Source organism: Mustela lutreola, chromosome 5 (genome assembly GCF_030435805.1).
Source record: "Mustela lutreola isolate mMusLut2 chromosome 5, mMusLut2.pri, whole genome shotgun sequence".
Classification (NCBI taxonomy): domain Eukaryota; kingdom Metazoa; phylum Chordata; class Mammalia; order Carnivora; family Mustelidae; genus Mustela; species Mustela lutreola.
The window spans coordinates 142,011,697-142,029,346 of NC_081294.1; the positions used below are offsets into that span (position 1 = coordinate 142,011,697).

At 40.8% G+C, this 17,650-nt stretch overlaps 1 protein-coding gene and 1 long non-coding RNA gene across 5 annotated transcripts in view; both read right to left on the reverse strand.

Moving 5' to 3' along the window:
• LOC131832582 (uncharacterized) overlaps window positions 1–12,978 on the reverse strand; it is a 47,807-nt gene extending 34,829 nt beyond the window's left edge. Inside the window, exon 1 of the long non-coding RNA XR_009354114.1 lies at window positions 12,883–12,978. This is a non-coding gene — a long non-coding RNA (uncharacterized LOC131832582). The remainder of the gene's footprint in view (window positions 1–12,882) is intronic.
• The window catches only part of LOC131832578 (protein FAM170A-like), a 204,746-nt gene that overhangs the window by 55,416 nt on the left and 131,680 nt on the right, over window positions 1–17,650 (reverse strand). The gene's annotated exons all lie outside the window — the stretch shown is intronic.

Below are 17,650 nucleotides of genomic sequence, written 5' to 3' on the forward strand. Positions count from 1 at the left end.
TTGTTTCAGAAGTATAATTTAGTGATTCATCACTTACATAAAACAACCATTGCTTTTCAGTACAAATGCTCTCCTTAATGGCTATCACCCATTTAAGCCATCCACCCCAACCCCTGCCCACCTCCCCTCCAGCAGCCCTCAGTTTGCACAATACAGTTAAAATTCTGTCTTCCGGGGGTGCCTGGGTGGCTTAGTGGGTTAAGCCTCTGCCTTTGGCTCAGGTCATAGTCTCAGGGTCCTGGGATAGAGCCCCACATCTGGCTCTCTGCTCAGTGGGGAGCCGGCTTCCCCCTCTCTCTCTCTGCCTGCCTCTCTGCCTACTTGTGATCTCTCTATCTCTCTCTCTCTGTTAAATAAATAAATAAATTAATTAATATATTTAAATTCTGTCTTTTGGTTTGCCTCTTTTTTTCTTTAATCCCCCCAACCATGTTCATTTCTTTTGTTTCTTAAATTCCATGAGTGAAGTCATATGGTATTTGTCTTTATCTGACTTACTTCACTTAGCATAATACACTCTAGCTCCATCCACATCATAGCACATGGCAAGACTATATTCTTTTTCATGGCCAAGTAATAATCCATTATATATGGCATCTTCTTTATCCATTCATCAGTTGATGGAAGCTTGGGCTGTTTCCATAGTTTGGTTACTACAGACAAAGCTGCTATAAACATCAAGGTGCATGGACCCTTTCAAATCAGCGTCTTTATATCCTTTGGGTACATGAACCTAGTAGTGCAATTGCTGGATCATATGGTGGTCCTGATTTTAACTTTTTGAGAAACCTCCAAGCAGATTAGTAACAAATAAAGTGAAGAAAAAGATAAGAACAAAGATCAAATCAAGGATCTGTCTGTAAAACCCTTTGTTAAAATCCTGCAAGAGGGGCGCCTGGGTGGCTCAGTGGGTCAAAGCCTCTGCCTTCGGCTCAGGTCATGATCTCGGGGTCCTGGGATTGAGCCTCGCATGGAGCCCCGCATGGGGGTCTATGCTCAGCGGAGAGCCTGCTTCTCCCTCTCTGCCTGCCTCTCTGCCTACTTGTGGTCTCTGTCTGTCAAATAAATAAATAAATAAATCTTTAAAATCCTGAAAGATTCAAGGAGGTACGAAATGGCCTCTCCAGAACATACAAAAGGCTTCTGATGGGGCGCCTGGGTGGCCCAGTTGGTTAAGCTACTGCCTTCGGCTCAGGTCATGATCCTGGAGTCCTGGGATCGAGCCCCACATCAGGCTCCCTGCTCAGCAAGGAGTCTGCTTCTCCCACTGACCTCTCTCCTCTCATGGCCTATCTCTCTCAAATAAATAAATAAAATCTTTAAAAAAAACAGATTTAAAAATAAATCTTCTGAGAAGAATAAGGGTGTGGTCACATAAAAGCTTAATCCCCCAAAAGGCATCTATTAAGTCAAGAGAGAGGCAGTCTCAAAACAACTGACATTCTGTACTTTGTTGAATAGAGTAGACTAATGTGGTATATGGAAATCCCACAGGTGTTATGGAAGACATATCAGTAAAAGTACCAGTAGATTAGAGGAAAAGGAATGAGGATTGTTAAAATAAAAGAAAAAAAAAATCTTCTGTATCTCAACTACGGGAGGAAGCAAGCTTAGAATGCTACTCAGTTGTAATTGGAGGCCATATTTGTAGGGAAAAAAACATTTCAGAGGACAGAGCCATAAGCCCAAAGGTTGGAGTCAAGATCCATAGAAAACAGTGACCAAGAAACTACTGCCAAGGAAAAGTTAAGAATTTTGTACTGGGAATCCACTTCTATAGGGAACGGGGTCCTAACCAGGACACATTCCCTGGCGCCAGAGGCAGAAGAACTAAGTGTCTGCCCCGAGGGATTCCAGAATTGCAGAAGTCAGCACCTGCTACCTGCCTCCTGTTCTTCCCTTTTTTGAATGGAAAAGTCACTTATAATTATCCTATCCTTTTCTCCCTTTGTAGGTGAGGCACAGACAATGTGTGTTTTTATTCACTGTTTTCTTTGGTTCACGACTGCAAGAGGAACACATCTAAGGAGTAACATTCAGATCTTATTTAAATCATGAGATCCTGGACCTCCAGCCTAAAACTGGAATTAAATGACACTTCTGGGGAAGAGGTACAGGGATTCTGAAGATGAGAGGAGAGTGAATTAATTGGGATCAAAGGACAAACTACAGTAGTTTATTAAAACACAATTATCCCTGTTTCGTTCAAAGGCTTTCCACTTTCCCACCCCTTAAATCTAGGTTGGTCACGTAATTTGCCTTGTAAACGAGACATGAACAAAACTGTTACATGCCCTTACCTACTTGCTGTTTCTGGGCCTTCTGCCACGGCTGCCATGTGAATACGCCCAGATTAGCCTACTGGTTGATGAGCGACATGTGGCTTAATTGCATTTATACCCCATCTGAGAGTGAGACAGCAATCAAACACGAACTAAGTTACGGAGAATCAGCCTGGCCCCACGTGAGCTGCCCTGCAACAGCTGAGGAATTAGAAAGCCCAGCCCTGTTCAGCCAAGTCCGACCTTAAAAAACAGCCTGGCACAAACTGACAAACTAAACAAAAAGATGGTTTTTTAAGCCACTCTGTTCATCACACTGGCTTGTTACACAGCAAAGGCAAACCCATAGACAAGACTAATCTACTTCCACGTAGACATCTGGATGTCATCTCGAAAGAACGACATGAAAAGTCTCCTGTACCTCCTATTGAGAAGTCTGGAAATCTAGGATTACTGACGATTAGGCGTTATGTTTGTTTGCTAAAGAGAAGACATTTTCTCGGAAAAAGCTGAAACTTAAAACTATGTCCATGCTACCTCAGAAAGGACTGTCTTAAAAACTAAAGAAAATAGATTATTACATGGGTAAAAAGAAGCTTCAAATCAGAGTTGAAATTGCATTTATACCCCATAGAACCCAGAGTTCGATAGGGGGAGGGGTGATCATGGGGAGGACATGACCTCTGGTTGACCTGCTTGCTGGCCCAAGGAATCAGAGTCCTCACTGCTCTCCTGTCCTTGACATGTATATTTTGCCCACCCTTCCCACAGTGGGAGGCATTTCCAAGGACACAGACTTGGGAGAGCAGTATGTTATTAGAATATCTGCACTGTATTCATGACTTAACCAATTTGAGACCTCTGTATAAACTTGTTAGATTTGGGGGGGCGCCTGGGTGGCTCAGTAGGTTAAAGCCTCTGCCTTCGGCTCAGGTCATGATCTCAGGTCCTGGGATCAAACCCCGCATCGAGCCCCACATCAGGCTCTCTGCTCAGCAGAAGCCAGCTTCCCCCCTCCCCCCGCCGCCTGCCTCTCTGCCTACTTGTGATCTCTCGCGATCAAATAAATAAATAAATATTTTTTAAAAATACCAATTACATGTAAAGTATTGTGCTTGACATCTTAGAAAACACAAAAGGTGTTGTATCTAACAATTGCCCCCAAAGACCATACACTTAATTGGAAGAAGGTATTTACTTATTAAAAAGCAAACTAATGTTAACACGTAATATTCGACATCACATAGGTCAGTGCTGAGTGGTGAAGAGTATAGGTTTTGGAGCCATACTGCTGAAATCTGATCCCAGGTACCTCATTTATCTGCTGTATTTTTTTTTTTTTTTACATCTCTGGGGCAATCCCTTACATACCTATGCACAAAATAGGTGTTTCAAAGTACCTATCTCATAGATTATTACAGAGAATTAATATATACCAAGTGCCTACAACAGTTTAAATGTTAGCAAAGTGCTAAGCACAAAGGAAATGTTACATAAGTGCTATGTATCTAAATGTAGACAGTAAATGGCTAGGAATAATTAGCGACTCCACATGAACTGCTCTGAGAAGAGACAAAACACAGCCACCTCTAGAAAAGAAGTCAGCCAACTTCCTGGCTTTAATTTCATACTCCATCTGTTTATCGGTTTTCAGAATTGGACAAAGTTTGTGAAAAGTTTTGTTTCCTTGAATAGTCAAATTCAGTATTTTATATTAGGGATGAATTTTAATGACAAGGGAATAAGAGAATCTTAACCAGAACCCACATGTTGAGCCTGCCCTGCTTACAGATGGCTGTGGGAATCAATAAAGCTATAGCAGGTGCATTAGTGTGGAAATATGCATGTGAACTCTATCTGTGCAGAACACTAGTGCATCTCTCCTATGATACTGACATATAACATGCGTCGAGTGAATATTCTTGAAATAAATTAATGAACACATTCAAAGTAGTTTTAAATGTAAAATACTCAAGGCAGTATCAAAAAATGCAAAACGAGGGGCACCTGGGTGGCTCAGTGGGTTAAGCCTCTGCCTTCGGCCCAGGTCATGATCCCAGGATCCTGGGATCAAGCCCTGCATCAGGCTCTCTGCTCAGCAGGAAGCCTACTTCCTTCTCTCTCTGCCTGCTTCTCTGCCTACTTGTGATCTCTGTCTGTCGAATAAATAAAGAAAATCTTTAAAAAACAAATGCAAAACTAAGTGGGTCCTGTTGTTCAGATGGGTTTTCCTTTTTTTTTTTTTTTTTTTGGTCTGCATATACATACAAAGTTCTACAGGTAAAAAATAATAATAATTCATCTCAAACTGTTAGAGATCACATTCATGTAATACTAGATTTTAGGTCGCCAGTATTTTTCTTTTTGAAGTTATTTGGGGTCCAACAGTTTTTAATGCCATGAGTCTTACAAGTGATTTTCTGTGGAGACACCTGGGTGGCTCAGTCAGTTAAGCTTCTGCCTTTGACTCTGGTCACCTTTGGCTCAGGTCATGTTCCTGGGGTCCTGAGATGGAGCTCTGCATCCGGCTCCCTGAAGGGAGTCTGCTTGTCCCTCGCCCTCTGCCCATATCCCCCATCTCCCAGCTCATGCTCTCTCTCTCTCGCCCTCTCTATAATAAATAGAATCTTTTTTTTTTTTAAGTGACTTTCAGAAAAAGTATACAGCACTTGGTCTTGGTTTTAAAGTGTGTTCTCTGAAGGGCAGCATCAGCATCTCCTGAGTGTTTGTTAAAGATGCAAATTCTCAGGCCCCATCCCTGACCTGTTGAATCTGAAATTCTGGAAGTGGGAGCAGCAATGTGTTTTACTGAAGTCTGTAGGTGCTTCTGTCACATGCTAAATTGGGAGAATCCTGGGGTATAGCAATTTTGTGTTCCTCACTCACTCTTGTAAAGAAATGATACTGTTCTGTCTTCAAAGAAACACAATTCTCGGGTTATTTGAGGAACTTATTCCAATATCACAAAAATCAAAATACAAAAAGGCAAAGCCCACTCTTCTTTTCTGAAAACAATGGAGCAGAACTGTTCTACCAGGGAAATTTTTTCATACACTTGGGCAGTACTTTTTTATAATATATAGCTTATGCTAAATGTATTTTTGTTCTTTATTTTAGAAACTGTCGACTTAGTGAAGAGAACAAGAAATATCACATAGTACAAAGTGTAAAAGTCACCAAAGAAAAAAAGCCAAAAACTAAATAAAGGTTGAAGAAAAGGTTAATGCTGAATTTCATTTCAAATACATAAAAATTAACAAAGACATGAAATTCATCTAAAGAGGAGGCACTTGCATAGAATAAAAAATAATTTAGATGTAAAATGGAAGAAATGATTTTCCCAATTTGACTTCCATTCAGAGACACACTTGTAAATTAAAAGTAGAGATTAGGGGGGAAAAAAAGGCAGAGTGGGGGGTGGTGGCTCCTGGTTGGCTCAGTCAGTCGACCATACAACTCTTGATCTTGGGGTTGTGAGTTTGAGCCCCACAATGTGTATAAAGGCTGCTTAAAAATAAAACCATTAAGGAGAACCTGGGTGGCTCATTTGGTTAAGCAGCTGCTTCCTGATTTTGGCTTAGGTTATGATCTCAGGTTCCTGGGATCGAGCCTCCTGTTGGGCTCTGCAGTCTGAGAAAGTCTGCTTGAGGATTCTCTCTCTCTCCCAAAGCCCCTGCCCCAACTCACACATAAAGGCTTTCTCTCTGTCCCTCAAATTTTAAAATTATCTTATAATATAAAATAAAATAAAAAATCTTTAAGAAGAAAAAAAAACACAAAAAGGAATTGAGAATCACAGTCTTAAAATACTGCCAAGGCACTGTCTAAACTATTCTATTTTGGTAATTGAGCATGTGTATAGGGAACTGCACTATATTAGCCACTTTGGAATTATAATTTAGTTGAATATAGCTCTGGTTTTCACAGAGGACACAATCTGCTGGGGAAAAAAAAAAAAAAGACATAACCACATTGCAATGAAAGTGCATGTTAAAAGCACTAGGGAGTAAACAGAAATTTCATTCCAACATGGAGAGTTATAACACCACGGTCTCAGGACAAATTCTGTAGGCAGTTTTTTTCAGCTAGGCCACAAAAACAGAGCTCCAGGGAGACAAATGATGTTGGTACAGGTCTAGTACCATGCCTCAAGTACAGGAGGTACTCTGCAAACAGTTGTTATTCAACCTTACAGTAAATTCTATTATGTTTACTTCCATCTTTCCTTGGAAATACTGGCTCCTTACGTAGCTGTATTCATGGACCAAAGAAAAGGAGTTAGTGGACAAGAAAAAGTAAAGACACAAGTGGCAACGACAGCAACAACAAAGACTGTGCATTGTAAATGGCTTTCAGTGAGAAACAATGAGAGACTATGGGACACACAATAATGAAACTATTAGTATAAATCAGTGTACCGGGAGAATTTATTGAACTCCAATAGTACGTAAAACTCTAGAACATGTTATCATGCACTGTTAGGGGACACAAAAACCTGCAAAGCTGGGACTGTGTGTCTGCTGAACGAGAGGATAAGACATGTGTAAGAAGTATATGAAAACTGAATACGAGGTGATAAGTGCCCATTTTATGGGGGACAATGAAGACTACAGGGTCAAGATCAATGAAACGAGAGATTTATATTGGCAGGTGGTGTTGGGAGTTTTCTAGGTTGGATTGGGATTCCTTGTTATGCTGCATTTTTAGGATAAAATCATTTTTTTCCTTAGATTTTATTTATTAGAGAGAGAGTGCCCGCATATGTTGGGGGAGGGGCAGAAAGAGTGGGAGAAGCAGGCTCCCCACTGAGCAGGGAGCCTGAGGCGGGCTGATCCCAGGATTCTGAGATCATGATCTGAGCCAAAGGCGGACATTTAATCAACTAAGCCACCCAGGCACCCCTGGGATAAAATCATTACCTCTGTGGCTTCTCCCATTTCCAATTTCTTCCCATGCTCCTTAAACCCCAAATGTCGAAAAGCTCACAGTACTAAGGTGAAAGGTATATGATGGGGAAAATTATGAAAATCGTAAATGAGGAGAGAAAGGGATATCATCCGTTATCCTTGGCAAGAAACAACCAACCAAATAAGTGGGTAAGGGCCAAGCCAGAGGAGGAAGGCAGGAGGAGATTATACTCTACAAGACATCAATGGTTCTCAGTAAAAACAAAACCCAAATCTACAGAACTAATTGCAATTGCCACCAAGTTTTCCAGTGGAACTGTATTTTTTTTCCTACTAACTCACATTCACATATCCTGAATGGTTTAAGAAATGATTTTACATGCATTCTATTATTAATTCGCACAGCAAACATGGGTGGAAACAGCTGCTGTGGGAACTTACATGACTCGAGCAAAGGCTAACAGTAGGACAAGGCCAGGACTTTGAGTCAGATATTCAAAATCATGTTTTGAAGAGCCGAAAATGAAGATATCTCCTAACTATATTTAATACCAGAAAAGGAACGTTCCAACAGAGGAGTAACACTCACCTACTCAATAGCACCAGCAGCACCAACCGTGCAATCAGTGTTTTCCTGTCTACCTGGACGATCTCCCTGGCCCAGCTGGTGAGTCCTAAGACCTGTATATTATTCTATGGGTTTCTGATGTCAATACTTCAAACCAATACTATAAGGAGAGAAGGACACCCTGGGTCAGCCCAGAAAAGACAATAGCGTTTCTACTTCTCTCTCTCTTTCTCTTCAGCATCCCAACTCCCATGGTCTGAGGAATTCTGGCCATATGCAGAAGCCATATAGAATTGTTCTAGAAGACGGTCCCATTGGTCTCCCAGCAGACACCCAGCGTCCTCACCAGATGCTTGAGGGAGCCTTCACCAGGCTCTGACAGCGACATAACAGAGCCTGAGCAGTAATAGGCGAGTTGAATGCAGGCAGCCCTCAGAGCCAAAAAAGCCAAAAAGAAGTGTTACTGTTTTAAGTTATTAAGCTTTAAGGCAATTTGTTGTACAGAAAAATAACAACCAGCACCTCATTTTTTACCCGAGTTGTTTCTTTAGAGAAGGCAATTAGTTCAATTTGTAGGCTCTCTGTGCGAAGCCAGCCAGGAGATAAATATGTAGCACCTGGTCGGGTCTGAGACCTCGTTGTGCAGAGAGCTACATCATTTGGGGACCCAGTGCCAAATGAAAATGTGGGGCCCCTGTGCAGAAAGCAGGAAAGAAGTGCTGTTACATATACATAAAATGCCTCCTCCTTCCTGTTACAGTCTGTATCTGTTTGCTTTTGTTGTTCCATGGCATTTTCAGAAGAGCCTAATTTACATTTTAAATTTTGAACATTTTTTTCTTTTTTTTAACTCTTCATCTTTTATTACGCAATGCTCATTTCAAAGGCAAATAAATATCCAAAGACTTAACTTATGGGTGGAATCACCAGGATTACAATTCATATTACTGCGATTCCCGCCCAAAGGGTACCACAAGCCCACCAAGGGAGAGAAATACAAGCCAGACTCAGAAAATCTGGAATGTGAGAGTGAGAACCTATCCTTAGGGACAGAGCCAGCCTAGGGAGCGCTCTGGGATGTAAGGACTGTGGCACGAGGGTGGACCCTCACAGGTGGCACAAGCCTGAGACCGTCCAGCAACGGAGACTGCACCCGTGCTCACTGAGCCTGCGGCAGACACAGGAACGATGCCTCAGAGGGCACAGGGTCTGGAGAAGTCAAGTTCCGTGTCTCACTGCTCGGTGGGCTGTTCCACCAGGATAGATGGGCCACCCCCGAGGATATTTAAACCTTTGTCCTGAGAGGCACTCAAACCTCCACGAGGAGTGGGAACCAAGCCAGTTTCAGCAACCAGCGGATGGACCACTGGGTAAGTGCTGCTAGTCTGGGGTGGGAACTGTTGATGTTCTAACAGGTTCTAGTTACTGTAAGGGCACACATCCACGCTGAGCTTCCCTGCACCCGTGACCACGCTCCTGTTGGGGAAAGGCTGGCAGAGGTTACGGGGTGGGGAGTGGGGAAAAGGAGGCTGCAGGGGCCAGGATGCCAGAAAATCAGGGAGCTAGGAAGCAGGGACAACCATCCAGGGAGGCTTCAGAGGAGTTGGGTGGCTGTGAGGCTCCAGGGCCCCATGCTTGCTCCATTGTCCCCTAAGACTTGCAAACCCTGGAAGCAACATGCAGTGTGTGCCATTGGGAAGGGAAACAGTCAGTAAGAAGTTATACATGTAATTAATATCATAAGAGAAGTCCAAGGCGCAATGGGGGCCAGTGGAGCTGGGGGGGGGGTCATCTTTGAAGTATGTAGAAAGACTACTCCTCTTTCAGATGCGACCATTAGGAGGAGCTTATTTCCTGGTATCTTGCTTTGTGGGAGGGACAGGAGCAAGGTTGAGCAGGGACATGGAGAAAGGGCAGAAGAAGGGAAGGGCATTTCTAGCAGAAACAAGAAGCATGGACCACAGTACTGTCTCTTGAACAGAAGCTACTTTTATAAGTAACACAAACCCAATGCTCACATACTTAGGGGAAAAAAAGCAGGTTCTGCCTGACAAGAGGATGTGACGACTCTAAAATGCAAACCAGGAACACTGTCTCAGAAGAACAGAGGAGGAGAATAGAGACAAAACAAGTGTTCTTCCCAAACGCAGAGTCTGAAATGAGGACACACATGCGACCAGTTCTTCTGGAAGTTATTGCAGAAAGTGCCGTGTGGAAATGGGGATGTAAGGCGGAGAAAGAAAGATAAGTAATGAAGTTAGTTTTGCTCTGTGGGTAACTGCCACTTACCCCCCTTCAGCCTGGAGAGACAGGACAGAAACCCCCTCAGAGTTGTCTCCTGTGTGTAAGTAAGGAAGCTCTGGTGTTTTCACAAACTCCCATCCTTCATCAGTGAGGCATTGCCCCAGGGGAGCTAACAGTTCCCCAGCACTGTTGGTCTGTGGCACGTGTGGCAACAGCACACTGCCAGGACCCAGAAATGCCTCTATCAGAGACCAGGGGTGCTGCTGGCATCCCTCCTGTAGGTGAACTTCTGGGCAGGTGGAGGAGGTGTGGGTGGGCCACTGCTGCCCACCCCTCTGACTGAACTGTTCCCTTAGCTGAGGTAAGGAAATGTAAATGAGAACAGCAGAAAATTCTGAAGAAAACCAGGACCTAAAAAGGGAGAGATACAGGGGTAGCTGGTGCTTCCTTGTTCTCCAATGAAAGTCATGGAATCGCAGAGTTTTAGTGTTCAGTATTTCAACCACCACCTTCCATGACAAAACTGTGTTTGCCAAGGGCTAAGTCCCTTGTCCAGAATTTCACAGCCATTATGGGCATGAGTCTTCTCACATTTGTTTCAGCCTACTTTCTACTATTACACACCTGTTCGCGAACATGGCTTTCACCTTGAGAAGAAACAAAAAGAATAGATGGGGATGGCATGATCATCTTCATGCAGACAGGACATAAGCAGCTACTGGAGAGTGGGTTTACAAGGGAAGCCAAAACAGCAGCCAGATGAGAAGACCTCCACCTTCCTGAATTACCCGTGAATATTTATCCCCAAGAACTCACCCTTTCTCCATCTTCATATCCTCTACAATTCTGGAGAACTAGAAGTAACGGAAAATGTTTCACAGAATATTGCTAATGTGCCTTATAAGTACACTGAGTTACATAACACACAAATAAGGAATACGAGATTTTCCCTACTTTAGAAATAAAGAGTGAGACTGAATCATTGAGGGTAGTCAGGTATCAGTAATCTTCCAAGTAATAAGTTAGCATATGCCAGAGGAACAAAACACTACTAAGCCCAGATACATCACGGGCTTCTAAGAAATGACTTAACGAGCTAAAAAAATCAAAAGTAACACAATATTTAATCATTTATAGAAGGACAATGTTCTTGGAACTGTCCTTTAATAGCAGTCTAAAATTATATCCCCTAATGTAAGAACATGGTTTTGGCCACTGGAGTGGTTCTGTAGGCACAATGATTTATCCAGGGAGCAAAAAAAGATTTGAAGTAGTAAAACCTTAAATTTGAAAGGTTATCTTCTCTGCCTGGACAATACCTATATATGAGGGCCAAAATATAACTTGAACAAATAATAGAATATCTACAAATTAAGGACACACTGTAAAGTGACCAAAATTTTTAAAAATAAGGTGAGTACAATTTTTCTTTAACAATACTGACTACATCCCTGAGGGCACATGTAAGAATAAGTCACTGTAATCACTACCATGAGCAATCTTAAAAAGAAAAATGCTACAGAGAAGTTATTTTAATGGTAGTTATGTCTTTTAGAGACACAGGTAAGCTTCTGACATATATTTCAACTGTCCCTATAAACTTCCCAAAATGATACACCATGCCCAAATCTTTCTATTTAAACAGCTTCAAAAGATCACAGTCAATCTCACACAGCTCAAATATTTTTTTAATTCAACTTTTGTCAAATTGATTTATGATTCTGAATTGGACTTATGTCAATTTGATTTATGTTTCTGCTCTCGGTCGATGCTATGTGTACTTACTATAACTGAGTTGTCACAGAGGGAAGGGGATCCACATGGACAGAGACGATATACCTCCCTAAGGGCCATTAACTGGAAATAACAGAGCAGGCCTCACCCTTCGCTTTCAATGGCCCCCGAGCTTCCAGAAACATGTATCTTGCAGTACCGGGCACAGATCAGAAGCGTGGAGTCCAGGGAGATAAGCTAGTAGATATACGCTATTCTTTTGGGGAAGGTAATGTCTCCCATAAAGTTCCTTTTAACTTTTAAGGAATGGCTGAGTTAAGAAACCGTTTAAAACTCATTACCTATGACCATTAAGTGATAATACATTTTGGTTCAGCTTGTCTTGCTACAGAGTGAGAGCCTTCATGGGTGTCTTAATTTTTCCCACTTTAATATAGACATTTTCCCCATGCCAGGGAGAAATAGTTTGCAAGGTTTTGTGGAGGAAAAAAAAAAAAGTGTGAGACAATATTGCACCATCAGCACTCACATAAAATGAAGTTCTTAGCCAACAAACTTGAGGACTTGACAATAAATGATCTACCCTTTCAGGAGCAAGATTGTGATTTTGCTATTAACAACTCTTGGCCAAGATGTACAGTCCTATTTTCCACTTGTGATCTGCCATTTTCACACATAATCTCCAATTTATTTGATGTCCTGCTAAGTATAATTTAACTCTCTTCTTTCTTTTTATTGTTAGTTCATTACTATATTTGACTTCTATAAATCTAAACTAAAAAGTGAACCATAGATGTCTATAGATATACATCAAGTATAGAGGTCTGTCAATATTTTCTTTGATCACTGCCAAACAGTGCAGTGATAAGATTCCCAAAATGACCTTGTGCTTATATTTAATTTTCAGAAAACACACTCTAACAATTATGGCATAACTTCTACAAATATCCACTGTTGCTACCTCCCGGGAAACCATGAAAAGTCAGCTTGAAAAAAACACGTTTTGAAAATATTTGAAGGGAAAATTGTTTCCACTTAATATCTACAGACAACAGAATCGAACATGATTTTAAGCCCATAACAATGCCAGAAAATGTACTTATCTAAGTAGATTCTCAGGTACAAAACAGGACCATTAAAACTTTACCTTTTCGGGGTACCTGGGTAGCTCAGTGGGTTAAAGCCTCTGCCTTCGGCTTGGGTCATGATTCCAGGGTCCTGGGATCGAGCCCAGCATTGGGTTCTCTGCTCAGCGGGGTCCTGCTTCCCCTCCACTCGGCTGCCTCTCTGCCTACTTATAATCTCTGTTTGTCAAACAAAAAAATAAAATCTTTAAAAAAAATAAACTTTACTTTTTCTGTAAACTTAAAGTTGGGACCACTAACCACTCCATCCACTTTACTCCCTTCAGCGAGCAACTCTTAGAGAATAGGGTATCCAGAAAGTTATGAAAGTTTACTCTTCATAGATCTTCAATCAAGAAAACAGCCTTATCTCTGGCCAGTTTATAAGTAGTTCTCTAATTGGAGAGAATCCCCTAAACCAGCCATAAAGCCTAATCTATCCCTAGAATTTATATAAATTAGATACTGATCTCAGAGGATTTCTGGCAGTCTGAACTATACTTGCCAGTAAGCAGTAAGCTTCTGATACTATGAAACTGATACTATGAAACTAAGGAACTCTGTCCTTCCTCAAATTCCTCAAATTAGCAAATACTATAGCACTCCAAAGCAATACTGAATTCTAGTAAGGACTGCTGAAATTTTCTTGAACTTTCAGTATTAAGACCAGGCAAGGCCCCCAGACAAAAAAAAAAAGCTGGGGGACTCATTTTCCACAACTTGCACCGTAGGCACACAATTCAAACTTGTGTCTTAATAGAACAACAAATGTTGACAGGTTTTAGACAATGTTGTTAGGGTGACAGTGCCATAGTCCTCTTCTGTGACCTGCCCCATACCTATGGCTTTCAGCACCTCACCGTCCACTGTTCCATCAGGGAGGTAATAAAGGCCGTTAATAGCCTTGGAAGAAAGCGATGATTAGATGCAGAATATTCTGACAAATACATTTTGTTTCATGTTATATCACGAAATTTAATCAGTTATTTAGCTGGTTCTTCTAAGACTACTTCCTCTGACCTTTCCACAGCGCATGCAGTGCCTTAGGATAGAAGGAATTCCTCACTGAGTCTTCCATGTTACTGCAGTACAATAGGTGTCACAGTGAAAGCCGATCAGTCTGCATAGGAAAATGTTTTTCCAAAGGAGTTGAAGGACTCACACTCTGCATGGTGCTTTTCTTTCTCATTAAGCCTGACATTTCAGTGCTTTGTTGCAAATTAAAAACACATGATTGCCCTGGACTGTCAGTGTGAAGTTTTGCCCAATACACAGAACACATTGCAGAAAAAAAAAAAAAAAAAAAAAAAAGAAACAGAAAAAGAAAAAGAAAGAAAGAGAGAGAGAAAGAAAGCAAGACCCCGCTGAGCAGAGAACCCAATGCCGGGCTCGATCCCAGGACCCTGGAATCATGAGTGGGTGACAGAGTTCTTTAAAGTGTACTTGGGAGCTAAGGTTCACTTTATGACCATGACCGAGTAGCAGCAAGAGCTGAGCCAGTTTTCAGACAGCTGTGGGCAGCTGCTAGACTACTGACTACCAGACCGGCCTACAAAATAGATAGATCAACCAGAGCACCAAGCACATTTGCTTTGTCTACTCTTCATTCCAAATTAGCCTGCCTTTTCCACAGGCAAAGGTTTTGTTTAAGTTCTGTGATTTACATTTTGACCCCCATTTCAAACAAGCATCTGCTTCATTTTTACAAGTGGGGATCTAACCAGAGAGTGCTGGCAAGCCCCTGGAAAAACAGAGCAATGGTCTGTTAGGGGTGGGATGGCTGTTGGACCAAGTGAAACTATCATTATGATGGAAGGCTTGGATTGGCTCTGGAAGTTGAAAGGGTGAGAGCACAGGCACAGGTCACTGGGATCTTTTCATACAGTCTTACATCTCTTTTGTTTTACTGATAGATGTCGAAAATTAGTGTGTATTTTTTGTAAACATAACAGTTGTTGCCCTATTTAGGAACTACACCAGAATCGGGAATGCTACTCTGAAAAAGTACTTGGAGATCACCCGCGGAAATTATCATAATTTGTCGACATTAATGCTGACATACCTATTAAGTTTCCATTAGGTATACGGATACACATTTAGAAATACTACAAATTTTTGATTCCTATAATTAAAATAGAATTTTCTCATGTAAAATACTCATTTATCTGTCACCGAAGCCTCTTGTAGAACGTACTAGGAAATACATTTCTATTTAATTTACTTACTTATTTACCCTTAGAAATAATAGGCATGGATCCAGTGAGGCAAGTTATGAGGAAGAGCCAGAAAAATCATGTTCTGAGTATAAATAGCCTATTCTACTATATGTGATAAATAGCTACACCAGATTAATTTAAGAGAGCTCTACAAAGATGGTCTGAGAGATACAATAGTCTCATTATTTTATAATTAATGGATTTAACATCACTTTATAATTTCTATTTCTACATTTTTCCCCTTTACCTGGATGTAAGTATGCTCAAAATTTAGGAATCAAATTTACTTTAACAAGTATGAGATGTTCCTATTTGTTTTGAAACATAATTGCTCCCTAAAAAACATGTAACATAGTAACACGTAACGTAACAGGTAACATAAAAAGAATTCAAATGCTAGGTAGAATATCTGCATTTTGCAATTCATGTCATCTCTGGTAAGAAAGCATTCGCAAATTATATCCATTAAAATAAAGGAGTGACAGTTTAATAAGCTAATATTATTTAAGGAATTAATCAACATGGTCCATTGGCTACCCATGGCTATGTAGCAAAATGAGTGGCTGAAAGCGATGAACATTGATTACCTTCCAATTTCTGTGGACTGCAGGTGCAGCTTAGCTTGGTGCCTCTGGCTCAGGGTCTTTGATGAAATTATAGTCAAGCTGTTGCCTAGGGACATGTTCTTACCACAAGACTGGAATGGGAAGATGCCCTTTCAGTGTGGTTCCTGAGGCTGTTGGCAGGTCTCAGGACACTCACATCCCAGTGCACGTGTCCCTCCCTGCACCTCTGCCTCACAACACAGCGACTTGTTTCTGCACAGAGTAAGTGATGCAAGAAAGAAGAGAATGTCCAAAATGGAAGCCATAGCCTTTTCTCACACAGTCTTGGTAGTGAACCCCATACTGCTTACTATATTCTTTTCTTTTTTTTTTTTAAGATTTATTTGTGCGAGTAAGACAGAGCCCAAGGGAAGAGCAGAGGGAAAATACAAACTCTGCACACTGCTGTGGGTATGGAGCCTGATGCATGGCTTGATCTCAGGACCCTGAGATCATGACCTCAGTGGAAACGAAGAGTCCTGCACTCAGCTGAGTGCCCTACTATGTTCTTTTCATGAGGAAGTCTGTAAGTCCAGCTCACACTCAAGGGAAAGGGGCTGAACTAGAGGGTGTGGATCAGTCACATAATATATATAAATAATATATTATAATATGCTATTTATATAAATATATATTTATTTATAAAAGTTATAAAATTTATATATTATACATATAAATTTATATATGTATTTATATATTATATATAAATTTGTTTATATAAAATATATATATAGTATATTATTATACTATATATATATTATATATATCAATGATATTTATTTATTAGACATGGGATCAGATCCCATGACAAGGGATCATCTGGGTGAAGGCAGAGATGCCTTTCACATAGTGTGTTGAAACTCTTTTGAAAATATATCCCTTAGGTCTTGGTTCTGTTTAATCAGCATCTATTTCTCGTTGGTAGTAATTTATTCAAATATTCTGTATCAATATGGTATCTCATTAATTCCTGGACTGAAGGCTCCACTAAGTACATTTAAATATAATGTTTTACTCCAAATAGAGTAAGTTATGTCTCCTGACGTGGGCCATTTCCCATGCTGTAAAAAATGAATCTGAACTTAATACACTACTTACAATTGCCGTCTAGTGGAATCCTTAATTATCAAACACTTGCTAAAGGCCCTTAGATTGTTTGGAAATGAGATTATGAAATCCTCCAGTAAAGTCTTAGTAAGCTCCAGTTTGAATCATAAATCAAAGCTGATGAAGAATAACTTCCATTTCAGTTTGGCAAGAATACTTTTCTGGTTCAGCGGAAGGGGATTAAAGTATGGATGGAAACAGACAGAAAATATAAAAGACCTGGAAAAGTTGATTTGATCCAGATCTACCATTGCCTCAGTTTTTTTTTTTTAATAAAAGAGGGGAAAAAAAAGCATCAATCAAAAATGGGTTATACCATCTATACTTGCCATTCCGATAGCTGTCATTCAATTGTTATTTCTCAAGGTAGAAAGTTTTACTCAAATCCTCCTCCAAATTACTTATATTGTTTTTATACAAGCATCATCAAGGATTGAATTTCAAATCCAATAATGAGTCACCACTTCTGGCCCTTAACAGTTAATGGAGGGATCTTTTCTATACATTCCATATTGGGCTGTTACATTTTCGGCTCTTACGTGAAACATAACTAATGGTATCAGATCGTCAGAATCACATTGGATCCCAACTGCCAATATTTTTTTTTAAAGATTTTATTTATTTATTAGACAGAGATCAAAAGTAGGTAGAGAGGTAGGCAGAGTGAGAGAGAGAGAGAGAGAGAGAGGGAAGCAGGCTCCCCACTGAGCAGAGAGCCCAATGTGGTGCTTGATCCCAGGACCCCGAGATCATGACATGAGCCAAAACCAAGTGTTGGCTGCCCAAATGACTGAGCCACCCAGGAGAACCTGATGAGTGTTACTGACGATGGTGCAAGGTGATGGCAGATGAGTGTGTGCATG